This window comes from Heterodontus francisci, chromosome 26 (assembly GCF_036365525.1).
Source record: "Heterodontus francisci isolate sHetFra1 chromosome 26, sHetFra1.hap1, whole genome shotgun sequence".
Classification (NCBI taxonomy): Eukaryota; Metazoa; Chordata; class Chondrichthyes; order Heterodontiformes; family Heterodontidae; genus Heterodontus; species Heterodontus francisci.
In genome coordinates this window covers 67,188,281-67,201,635 of record NC_090396.1, presented here as the reverse complement: position 1 = coordinate 67,201,635, position 13,355 = coordinate 67,188,281, and the positions used below count along the sequence as shown (strand labels likewise).

Sequence of the window (13,355 nt, the reverse complement as noted above, 5' to 3'; positions counted from 1 at the left end):
TTGGGTTTGAGGTCCTGCAGGCCGCGGCGGCTTCTCCCCTCGAATATTGTGTCAGCCGCAAGTTGCGATGAGGAGCCGAGGCCGAGCAGCCCGAGTGGATGTGGGCAAGCGACACAAAAAGGAGCAGCCGTGCGACCCAGATGGGACTCGAACCCACAATCCCCAGCTCCGGAGGCTGATGCCTTATCCATTAGGCCACTGGGTCACCATGAGAGTTCTAGTGTAACAGTATGGCATTTACACGTGGCAGTGCTAATACACACAACAGCAAAATCTTTAACAGGGATACATGTAGACGATAGACAGACAATATTCACGCGGAGATGGACAGGAACGAATAATGATGCTTAGAACGTATACTATAACTAACAGGACAAATGCAAACTATGTATAGTGTGTGTATGCATACAAACAGATTTGTATATGAGAGAGCATAGGTGGTATTTAGATAACTCAGCACAGAATGAGCAGCTACACAAAGACAGCACACAGGAACAGGAGTCAGCTATTTAGCGACACCAGCCTGTTCCACCATTCTATTTTATTACGGCTGATCTGTACCTCAGCTCCATTTACCTGTCTTTACTCTTTAACCCTTGATACATATACTTACCAAATTCTACCACCCTCAATTTTGAAAATGTCAATTGACCCAGCATTAGGATTATCCCGTGTGTTTCCCGGAATGGGGCATGGATCTCCCAGGCTGCAAGCAGGCACATATTAAGTTGCCCACCACAGCAGCACCCCACTGCTAATGCCTGGCTCAGGTATAAAATTAAAAACCCAACTGGGCCCAACCTGGGCCCGAGTCCTTTAATTTTTTTAAATGCCTGACCCAACCCAAAAATAACAAAGATATTTTTGAAACAGAAAAAGGTAATAGACTAAAACAAAAACAATACGGAACAAAACAGTACAGTCCAGCCTGACCCGAGCCCGAATGCTGCATGCCAAATACAGACCCGACCCGAACCTGACACATGCAGTCGGGTTCAGGTCGGGAAGCCAGGCTTTACCCACTGCTCCATGATGTCAGCAGCTATTGCCACAGAGCCCCTAATGTGCTGTGAACAATTGGGAGTCAGGTGGGATCAAGTCAGGGGAAGGGCTTGGGAATTGAAAAGAGGGATTGGGAATCAAAGGGACAAGAGGGAGAATGAAGATGAGGGAGACAGGAATAGGGTGTTGTAGGGAAATGGTAGGGAATGGAGGTTGGGTAGAAAGGGTTGGGAATGGGAGTTGGAGAGAGAGGAAGACTGGGGACAGGGTAGGAGGTATTAGGATTCAAACATGGAGGGGAGAGAAAGGCAGACTGGGGAATGGGGTGAGCGTGAAACCAGCATTTTCTGCAGAGCTGGGAGTAGCAGCAACAGTGTGAACAGGACAGTACTGAGAGAGGGGTAGTCAGTAAAGGGGGTGAGTGAAACCTGGGGACCTTACTGGCAGGTAAACAGTGAATGATTGTTTCCACTGCTGGACAAATGAGGAACAAGGATTCTCACTGGAATATAGAGAATAGGAAGCTTCTTGAAGAGAGAACACAAGAAACAGGAGCAGGAGTAGACCATATAGCCCATCGAGCCTGCTCCGCCATTCAATACGATCATGGCTGATCTTGGGCTTCAATTCCACTTTCCTGCCCGCTCCCTATATCCCTTTATTCCCTGCGAGACCAAAAATCTATCTATCCCAGCCTTAAATGTATTCATTGCTCTTCATCTCAGTCCTGAATGATTGGCACCTCATCCTGAGACTTTTTGTGTCGCTTGCCCACATCCACTCGGGCTGCTCGGCCTCGAATATTGTGTTCTAGATTCCCTGACCAGTGGGAACAATCTCTCAGCTTCTACCCTATCAAGCCCTTTCAGAATCTTGTATGTCTCAATTAGATCGCCTCTCATTCTTCTAAACTCCAGAGAATATGGGCCCAATTTACTCAGCCTCTCATCATAGCACAACCCCCTCATCCCAGGGACCAATTTAGTAAATCTTCACCACACTGCCTCCGATGCAAGTATATCTTTTCTTAAATGTGGAGACCAAAACTGCACACAGTATTCCTGGTGCAGTCTCACCAAAGCCCTGTACACTTTTAGTAAGACTTCTTTATTCCTGTACTCCAATCCCCTTGCAATAAATGCCATTTGCCTTCCTAATAGCCTTCTGCACCTGCATGTTAACTTTGTGCGTTCCTTGTACAAGTACCCCCAAGTCTCTCTGAACATCAACACTTACCAGTTTCACACCTTTTTATAAATGTTCTGCTTTTCGATTTTTACAAACGAAGTGGAAAACTTCACACTTCCCTACATTATATTCTATTTGCCATCTTGTTGCCCACTCACTTAACCTATCTATATCTCTTTGCAGCCTCTTTACGTCCTCCCCGCAGCTTACCTTTCTACCTATCTTTGTATCATCAGCAAATTTAGACACATTACTCTCTGTCTCTTCACCCAAGTCATTAATATAGAGTGTAAATAGCTGAGGCCCCAGCACTAATCCTTGCGGCACCCCACTGTTTACTGCCTGCTGACATGAAAATGCCCCATTTATGCTCACTCTCTGCTTCCTGTCTGTTAACCAATCCTCTATCCACGCTGATATATTACCCAAGTCATGAGCCCTTATCTTGCCCATTAATCTTTTATGTGGCACCTTATCGAATGCCTTTTGAAAATCCAGGTATACTACATCTACTGGTTCCCTTTTATCTACCCTACTAGTTACATCCTCAAAAAACTCTAATAAATTTGTCAAACAGGATCTCCCTTTAGTAAAACCATGCTGACTTGTTCTAATCATACTTTGTTTTTCCAAGTGCAATGTTAGGACTTCCTTAATAATAGTTTCCAGCATCTTCCCAATGACTGATGTTAGGCTAACTGGCCTGTAGTTCCCTGTTTTCTCTCTACCTCCTTTCTTGAAAAGTGGTGTAACATTTGCCAACTTCCAATCTGTTGGGACCATTCTGAATCTAAGGAATTCTGGAAAATCATTGCCAGCGCATCCACTATCTCTGTAGCTATCTCTTTTAGAACCCTAGGATATAGGCCATTTGGTCCTGGGGACTTATCAGATTTTAGTCCCTCAAGTTTCTCCAATACTTTTTCTCGACTGATATCAATTTCCTTAATTTCCTCACTCCTTTTAGCCCCCAGGTTACTGTCTATTTAGAGGACTATTAGATTGAGGTAGAGATTAGAACATCATTTAAAAGGAAATGGGATAAATATTTGAAATGGAGCAATATAAAAGGGTCAGGCAGAGTAATGGGGTTACAGAAGAGAGTGCCAGTGCTGGCACAAGCACTGGGGTCGAATGGCCTCTTCCTACGTTGTCATTTCTATCATTCAATGAAAACTCTCTTTTATTGAGTCTTAGTGCAGGGAGTGATTTAGAAATGTTGCTGCTGAGTTGTGTTTAGGATGATGTGCCCTGTGAGAAGTGCCCCAATCACAGAGCCCGCTGCTCTTTTTGTGATCTCTTAGTTTGGATAGGTTGTTCGGTTTCAGCTGGTTTTTATGCATGAAGTCCAAGTACAGAATGGCTTTGAATAAGGCTCCCACTTCAGAGTTGTTGCCTTCATACAGAACCCTAGTCCAAACCAAATTCTAAGGACATAGGCAGTAAAGTCAGGCTTATTAAAAGTGGCATTGACTAGCCTGACTACATCTTGTGCAGTGTAGGGAAAATCTGGCTAGGTCAACTCTAGCAGGTTATAGGATTACCACTACATACTGGATGGATTTGAGGTAGTTCCACCCATTATTGCCAGTTATTTTAGACTATCATTAGTGTTACAACAGAGGTGGGAGGTGTGCACTGTTTATTCCAGTAACACTTCTCGGATCACAACATATATTTAAATGTTTTCCCACTAACCGATACAGTCAATCATAAACTCTATTTTTACCCCATAATAAAACACACCAACCAGGCTTCTTTAATAAACAACAAAGTTATCAGCTTATTATAAAACAGGTTTTAACCAGTCGTGAAGTAAAGCATAAACACACAGATTGAAATATTAAAGTTCCCTTTTTACCTTAGCCCCTCACACTCACACACACATACACACACACTGGTTAACCAGAATAGTAAAGGGATTTTTATTTTTAGAGCTCTATTACAGACAAAAAACCACTTGGGCTGAATACTTGCTCATTCTTGAAGAAACAGCAGATGAGATATGTTGTGTTCCAAAACTGGCATACAGTCTGGCCTCCGTGTACAGGTAGACGAGTCACTGGGATCTTTTAGAACAATTCTTTTCAGGTGGTGTTTGAGAATTAATTTAGCAGGCTTTTCTTCAAAGGCAGGAGACAAGATGAGTTGACACAGTGGACTTCTCAGAGTCTTTTAAAGAGGTGCTGAAAAGCTGAGCTGGATTGTGGTCTTTTTTCCTTCCTTGGGAATTCTCTTCTCTCCTTGGAAGTTCTCTCCCTTTTTATACAGTTCAACCCTAACTCAAAACAATTTAAAAGCCAAACCAACAACAGAAGGTCAACCTTTTGACCTCCATCAATCTTAATCTGTCACTTCTTTGTAAACAACTTCTCCAGGTGTCCAAAGTTCTCTATTATTTATTGAGCTGGAAGTCAAGGTGGTTTCCCGGAGAAGCTTCTTGTTGCTGGAAGTCAAATGGTTTCCCGGAAAGGTTTGTTTTCCTCACAAGACTTCTCAGTGCCCCTTTTAAAAAACATTTCCAGGGACTGTTTTTCAAAGTCAAGTGGCCTTTACATGACCCCCTTTGAAAACCCCAAAGTTTATCATTTCTTCAATCTTTCAAAACTGAATCCTCAAAAAATATATTTAACAAAACACAGCGGCACTTTTGTAACAGTAGTTTATTTATTTATTTAGAGATACAGCACTGAAACAGGCCCTTCGGCCCACCGAGTCTGTGCCGACCAACAACCACCCATTTATACTAATTCTAAATTAACACATATTCTCTACCACATCCCCACCATTCTCCTACCACCTACCTACACTAGGGGCAATTTACAATGGCCAATTTACCTATCAACCTGAAAGTCTTTGGCTGTGGGAGGAAACCAGAGCACCTGGCGGAAACCTACGCAGACACAGGGAGAACTTGCAAACTCCACACAGGCCGTACCCAGAACTGAACCTGGGTCGCTGGAGCTGTGAGGCTGCGGTGCCAACCACTGTGCCGCCCACATTATTACATTACTGTTGGTAATGAAGGGAACCTGAGTTACAATGAGTTATCAGTGCAATTTCAACGAGTTAGTTGTAGTTACTGGTAGAACCAAAGTTCTTCCCACCTCCGGTATCTTATCTGCAGATCACTCCCCCATCTTCAGTTTCCCCTCTTCCCCACCCTCAGTTTTTCTTCTTCACTTGCTCAACAGTGGTCTCCTGAACTTCTCACATGACAACAGCTGGCACAAAACTGCAAGCAAAAATACTCAATTACAGGGGACCCAACCTTCATCTGATCATGCAATAATTTTTTCAGATGTCATTTGATCAGATGTCACATGATCAGAACATCATGCGATCAAAAGTCCAGGAATGCTTCCGACCAGAGTTAGCAACCTGACCTAGAATCTACAGGCTTTCGAGAGGCAGAGTTCCAAATTCCTTTTGTGTAAAAAGTGATTCATGATTTCGCTCTTAAATGACTCGGCTCTAATGTTAAGCTGATGCCTCTTTGTTTTGGATCCCTGCAGCATGAGAAATAGTTTCTTTGTATCTACCCTATTAGATCCCGTTATCATTTTAAATGCGTTGATTAGATGACTCCTCAACCTTCTAAACTCAAGGAAATACACATCAAAATAAGAGCTCATGGTGTTGGGGGTAACATATTAGCATGGATAAAGGATTGGTTAGCTAACAGGAAGCAGAGATTAGGGATAAATGGGGCATTTTCAGGTTGGCAAGCTGTAACTAGTGGAGTGCCACAGGGATCAGTGCTGGGCCCTCGACTATTTACAATTTATATCAATGACTTGGATGAAGGGACTGAATGTATGGTTGCTAAATTTGCTGATGAGACAAAGATAGGTAGGACAGTAAGTTGTGGAGAGGATATAAAGATTCTGCAAAGGGATATAGTTAGGTTAAGTGAGTGGGCAAAAATTTGGCAGATGGTGTATATTGTGGGAAAATGTGAACTTGTCCACTTCGGCAGGAAGAATAGAAAAGCAGTATACATACAAACATAACATTAGGAGCAGAAGTAGGCCATTCAGCCCCTTGAGCCTGCTCCGCCATGCAATAAGATCATGGCTGATCTGTTTGTGTCTCGAATTCCACAATCCCACCTACCCGCAATTACTTTTAATTCCCTTGCCTAACAAGAATCTATCTACCTCCACCCTAAAAATATTCAATGATCCCGCCTCATCCACCTTCTGAGGCACAGAGTTCCAAAGTCGCACAACCCTCTGAGAGAAAAAAATTGTCCTCATCTCTGTCCTAAAAGGGCAACCCCTAATTTTAAAACAGTGTCCCCAGTTCTGTACTCACCCACAAGGGGAAACATCCTTTCCACATCCACCTTGTCAAGACTGTTCAAGATCTTATAAACTTCAATCAAGTCTCCCCTCACTCTTCTAAACTCCAGTGAAAACAAGCCCAGTCTGTCCAACCTTTCCTCATAAGACAACTCGCTCATTTCAGGTATCAATTTACCTCTGAACCGCCTCCAACACATTGACATCCTTCCTTAAATAAGGAGACCAAAAACTGCACACAGTATTTGAGATGTGGTCTCACCAATGCCCTGTATAACTGAAGCATAACATCCTTACTTTTATTTTCAATTCCTCTCTTAATAAAGGATAGCATTCCATTAGCTTCGTTATTACTTTCTGCACCTGCATATAACTTTTTGTGACTCATGCACTAGAACACCTAGATCCCTCTGCACCTCGGAATTCTGCAGTCATTCTCCGTTTAAGTAATTCTCTGCTTTTTTATTCTTCCTGCCAAAGTGAACAATTTCACATTTTCCCAAATTATACTCCATCTGCCAGATTTTTGTCCACTCACTCAACCTATCTTTATCGGTCTGCAACCTTCTTATATCCTCTTCACAACATATTTTCCTATCTATCTTTGTGTCATCTGCAAATTTAGCTACCAGGCCATCACTCGCCTCATCTAAGTCATCAATATAAATTGTAAAAGGTTGAGGCCCCAACACAGACCCCTGCAGGGCTCCACTCGTCACTTCCTGCCAATCAGAAAAGGACTCATTTATGCATACTCTCTGTTTTCTGCCAGCCAGCCAATCTTCTAGCTATGCTAATATGTTATCCCCTACACCATGAGCTCCTACTTTGCGCAATAACCTTTCATGTGGCACCTTGTCAAGTGCCTTCTGGAAATCCAAGTACAGTATGCCAATTTAGATTGGGGGCGGCTGTTTGAGGGTAAATCAACATCTGACATGTGGGAGTCTTTCAAACGTCAGCTGATTAGAATCCAGGACCATTTATCCATGGAACATGATACTCCTTCAAAGAAATCCAGTGGATTGGTTAAACATGATTTCCCTTTCACAAAGCCATGCTGACTATTCCCGATTACCTTGAGTTTTTCTAAGTGTCCAGCTATAGCCTCCTGATCAATTCTAACACCTTTCCCACAACAGACATCAAGTTAACTGGCCTGTAGTTACCTGTTTACTGCCTCCCCCCTTCTTGAATAGAGGGGTTACATTTGCTACTTTCCAGTCTGATGGAACCTTTCCAGAATCTAGCAAATTTTGAAAGATTAACACCAACGTATCTATGACCTCATTAGCCACCTCTTTCAAGATCCTAGGATGAAGCCCATCAAGACCCGGGGACTTGTCAGCCTGCAGCTCCATCAGTTTGCTCAATACTGCTTCCCTGGTGATTGTAATTTCACCAAGTTCCTCTCTTCCTTCCACCTCCTGATTTACAGCTTTACTGGAAAGTTTTTTGTATATTATTTAAATGGAGAGAGAATGCAGAACTCTGCGGTACTGGGTGTCCTGGTACATGATTCACAAAAAGTTAGTATGCAGGTACAGCAAGTGATTAGGAAGACAAATGGAATGTTGTCATTTATTGCAAGGGGAATGGAATAGAACAGTAAGGAAGATTTGCTACAGTTGTGGATAAGGATAAGAGTAGTCCTCGGGTGGAGGTGCTAAATTGGGGGAAAGCTAATTATAACAATATTAGGCAGGAACTGAAGAATTTAGATTGGGGGCGGCTGTTTGAGGGTAAATCAACATCTGACATGTGGGAGTCTTTCAAACATCAGCTGGTTAGAATCCAGGACCAGCATGTTCCTGTGAGGAAGAAAGACAAGTTTGGCAAGTTTCGGGAAGCTTGGATAACGCGGGATATTGTGAGCCTAGTCAAAAAGAAAAAGGAAGCATTTGTAAGGGCTGGAAGGCTAGGAACAGACGAAGCACTTGAGGAATATAAAGACAGTAGGAAGGAACTTAAGCAAGGAGTTAGGAGGGCTAAAAGGGGTCATGAAAAGTCATTGGCAAACAGGATTAAGGAAAATCCCAAGGCTTTATATACGTATATAAAGAACAAGAGGGTAACCAGGGAAAGGGTTGGACCACTCAAGGACAGAGATGGAAATCTGTGTGTGGAGCCAGAGGAAATGGGCGAGGTGCTAAATGAGTACTTTGCATCAGTATTCACCAAAGGGAAGGACTTGGTGGATGATGAGCCTAGGGAAAGGAGTGCAGATAGTCTCAGTCATCTCATTATCAAAAAGGAGGAGGTGTTGGATGTCTTGCAAAGCATTAAGGTAGATAAGTCCCCAGGGCCGGATGGGATCTACCCTAGAATACTGAGGGAGGCAAGGGAGGAAATTGCTGGGGCCTTGACAGAAATCTTTGCATCCTCATTGGCTACAGGTGAAGTCCCAGAGGACTGGAGAATAGCCAATGTTGTTCCTTTGTTTAAGAAGGGTGGCAAGAATAATCCAGGAAATGATAGGCCGGTGAGCCTTACGTCACTGGTAGGGAAACTATTAGAGAGGATTATTCGGGACAGGATTTACTCCCATTTGGAAACAAACGAACTTATTAGCGAGAGACAGCATGGTTTTGTGAAAGGGAGGTTGTGTCTTATTAATTTGATTGAGTTTTTGAGGAAGTGACGAAGATGATTGATGAAGGAAGGACAGTGGATGTTATCTATATGGACTTCAGTAAAGCCTTTGACAAGGTCCCGCATGGCAGACTGGTACAAAAGGTGAAGTCACACGGGATCAGAGGTGAGCTGGCAAGATGGATACAGAACTGGCTCGGTCATAGAAGACAGAGGGTATCAGTGGATGGGTGTTTTTCTGAATGGAGGGATGTGACTAGTGGTGTTCTGCAGGGATCAGTGCTGGGACCTTTGCTGTTTGTAGTATATATAAATGATTTGGAGGAAAATGTAGCTGGTCTGATTAGTAAGTTGGCGGACGACACAAAGGTTGGTGGAGTTGCGGATAATGATGAGGATTGTCAGAGGATACAGCAGGATATAGATCGGTTGGAGACTTGGGCGGAGAAATGGCAGATAGAGTTTAATCCGGACAAATGTGAGGTAATGCATTTTGGAAGGTCCAATGCAGGTGTGAGGTATACAGTAAATGGCAGAACCCTTAGGAGTATTGACAGGCAGAGAGATCTGGGCGTACAGGTCCACAGGTCACTGAAAGTGACAACGCAGGTGGATAAGGTAGTCAAGAAGGCATACGGCATGCTTGCCTTCATCGGTCGGGGCATAGAGTATAAAAATTGGCAAGTCATGTTGCAGCTGTACAGAACCTTAGTTAAGCCACACTTAGAATATTGCGTGCCATTCTGGTCGCCACACTACCAGAAGGATGTGGAGGCTTTGGAGAGGGTACAGAGGAGGTTTACCAGGATGTTGCCTGGTCTGGAGGGCATTAGCTATGAGGAGAGGTTGGAAAAACTCGGATTGTTTTCACTGGAACGACGGAGGTGGAGGGGCGACATGATAGAGGTTTATAAAGTTATGAGCGGCATGGACAGAGTGGATAGTCAGAAGCTTTTTCCCAGGGTGGAAGAGTCAGTTACTAGGGGACATAGGTTTAAGGTGCGAGGGGCAAAGTTTAGAGGGGATGTGCGAGGCAGGTTTTTTACACAGAGGGTGGTGAGTGCCTGGAACTTGCTGCCAGGGGAGGTGGTGGAAGCAGATATGATCGCGGCATTTAAGAGACATCTTGACAAATACATGAATAGGAAGGGACTAGAGGGATATGGGCCCCGGAAGTGCAGAAGGTGTTAGTTTAGGCAGGCATCAAGATCGGCGCAGGTTTGGAGGGCCGAATGGCCTGTTCCTGTGCTGTACTGTTCTTTGTTCTTTGTACAGGGCGTTGGTGAGACGACATCTGGAGTATTGCATACAATTTTGGTCTCCTTACTTAAGAAAGGATATAATTGCATTAGATTCAGAGAAGGTTCACTCGACTGATTGCTGGGATGAAGGGGTTATCTTAAGAGGAAAGGTTAGATAGGTTGGGTCTGTATCCATTAGAGTTTAGAAGAATGAGAGGTGATCTTATTGAAACATATCAGATCCTGAGGGGACTTGACAGGGTGGATACTGAAAGGATGTTTCCCCTTATGGGAGAGAATAGAACTGGGGAACATTGTTTAAAAATAAGAGATCTCCCATCTAAGACGGGATGAGGAGAATTTGTTTTCTCTCAGAGGGTTGTTAGTTTGTGGAATTCTCTTCCCCAGAGAGCAGTGGAGGCAGGGTCGTTAAATATTTTTTAACGCTGAGTTAGATAGATTCTGGATTGAGAAGGGAGTAAAAAAGTTTTTTTTTTCGTTCATAGGATGTGGACATCGCTGGCTAGGACAGCATTTGTTGCCCACTCCTAATTGCCCTTGAGAAGGTGGTGGTGAGCTGCCTTCTCTAACCGCTGCAGTCTGTGTGAGGTAGGTGCACCCACAGTGCTGTTAGGAACAGAGTTCCAGGATTTTGGCCCAGTGACAGTGAAGGAACAGGGATATAGTTCCAAATCAAGATGGTGTGTGGCTTGGAGGGGAACTTGGTGGTGTTCCCATGCATCTGCTGCCCTTGTCCTTTTAGGTGGTAGAGGTCGCGGGTTTGGAAGGTGCTGTCTAAGGAGCCTTGGTGAGTTGCTGCAGTGCATCTTGTAGATGGTACGCACTGCTGCCACTGTGTGTCAGTGGTGGAGGGAGTGAATGTTGAAGGTGGTGGATGGGGTGCCAATCAAGTGGGCTGCTCTGTCCTGGATGGTGTCGAGCTTCTTGAATGTTATTGGAACTGCACCCATCCAGGCAAGTGGAGAGTATTCCATCACACTCCTGACTTGTGCCTTGTAGATGGTGGAACAAGCTTTGGGGAGTCAGGAAGTGAGTTACTCGCCGCAGGAATCCTAGCCTCTGACCTGCTCTTGTAGCCATGGTATTTATATGGCTACTCCAGTTCAGTTTCTGGTCAATGGTAACCCCGAGGATGTTGATAGTGGGAGATTCAGCAATCGTAATGCCGTTGAACGTCAAGGGGAGATGGTTAGATTCTGTCTTGTTGGAGATGGTCATTGCCTGGCATTTGTGTGGTGCGAATGTAAATTGGCACTTATTAGCCCAAGCCTGGATATTGTCCAGATCTTGCTGCATTTCTACACGGACTGCTTCAGTATCTGAAGAGTCGCAAATGGCGCTGAACATTGTGCAATCATCAGCAAACATCCCCACTTCTGACCTTATGGGTCTGGGACACCTGCAGTGATGTCCAGGAGGTGAGATGATTGACCTCCAACAACCACAACCATCTTCCTTTGCGCTAGGTATGACTCCAACCAGCGAAGAGTTTTCTCCTGATTCCAGTTTTGCTAGGGCTCCTTGATGCCGTACTTGGTGAAATGCTGTCTTGATGTCAAGGGCAGTCACTCTCACCTCAACTTTTGAGTTCAGCTCTTTTGTCCATGTTTGAAGCAAGGCTGTAATAAGGTCAGGAGCTGAGTGGCACTGTCTGAACCCAAACTGAGCATCAGTGAGCAGATTATTGCTCAGCAATTGCTGCTTGATAGCACTGTCGACGACAACTTCCATCACTTTAGTGATGATCAAGAGTAGACTGATGGGGTGGTAACTGGCTAGGTTGGATTTACCCTGCTTTTTGTGTACAGGACACACCTGGGCAATTTTCAACAATGCCAGGTAGATGCCAGTGTTGTAGCTGTACTGGAACAGCTTGGTTAGGGGCGCAGCTAGTTCTGGAGCATCGGTCTTCGGTACTATTGTCGGAATGTTGTCAGGGGCCATAGTCTTTGCAGTATTCAGTGCCTTCAGTCGTTTATTGATGTCACGTGGAGTGAATCGAATTGGCTAAAGACCAATGTGATCCTGGGGACTTCAGGAGGAGGCCGAAATGAATCATCCACTCGGCACTTCTGGCTGAAAATTGTTGCAAATGCTTCAGCCTTATCTTTTGCACTGATGCGCTGGGGCCCCCCATCATTGTGGCTGGAGATATTTGTGGAGCCACTTCCTCCAGTTAGTTGTTTAATTGTCCACCACCATTCACGACTGGATGTGGCAGAACTGCAGAGCTTAGATCTGATCCGTTGGTTGTGGGATTGCTTAGCTCTATCTATTGCCTGCTGCTTACACTGTTTGGTACACAAGTAGTCCTGGGTTGTAGCTTCACCAGGTTGACAGCTCATTTTGAGGCCTGGTGCTGCTCCTGGCATGCCCTCCTGCACTCTACATTGAACCAGGGTTGATCCCCCAGCTTGATGATAATGGTCACTCCTACCAATACTGTCATGGACAGCGACAGGCAGATTGGTGAGGATGAGGTCAAGTAGGTTTTTTCCTCTCACCATGGCTTCCCAGTCCTTCCTGTCATCTATCACGGAGGTCTTAGATGACAGCATGAGGGAGAGACTGGACAAACCACTAACTCTGGATGAGCTGCCAAACACCGTCAGGTCCTTTGAGACAAGTAGAACTCGCAGAAGCGACGGCTTACCGGTTGAGTTGCATTCGGCTCTGTGGGACTGGGTCGGCTCAGACCTGCAAGAAGTATACGAGAGTATGCTTCTGGCTGGCAGCATGTCAGAATCCATGAGGAAAGGCGTCATCACCCTCATCTACAAACGGAAGAGGGAGAGGGCGGAAATCAGAAATTAGCGGGCCATCTCACTGCTTAATGTCAACTACAAAATTCTGTCCAAAGTCATCGCCAGTCAGGACAAGTCTGCTCTGGAGTTGGTGATTCACCCTGACCAGACCTGCACTGTACCCAGCAGGAAGATCTCTGATAGTCTCGCACTACTCAGGGATATGATTGCCTATGCACGGGACAGGTGGGTGGACACCTGCC

At 44.7% G+C, this 13,355-nt stretch overlaps 1 non-coding gene across 1 annotated transcript; it reads right to left on the bottom strand.

The window, feature by feature from the left end:
* Positions 1 to 132: 132 nt before the first annotated feature.
* On the bottom strand, positions 133 to 205 carry trnar-ccg (transfer RNA arginine (anticodon CCG)). The gene has a single exon. It is a non-coding gene; the product is annotated as a tRNA-Arg (tRNA).
* Between the last annotated feature and the right edge of the window lie 13,150 nt (positions 206 to 13,355).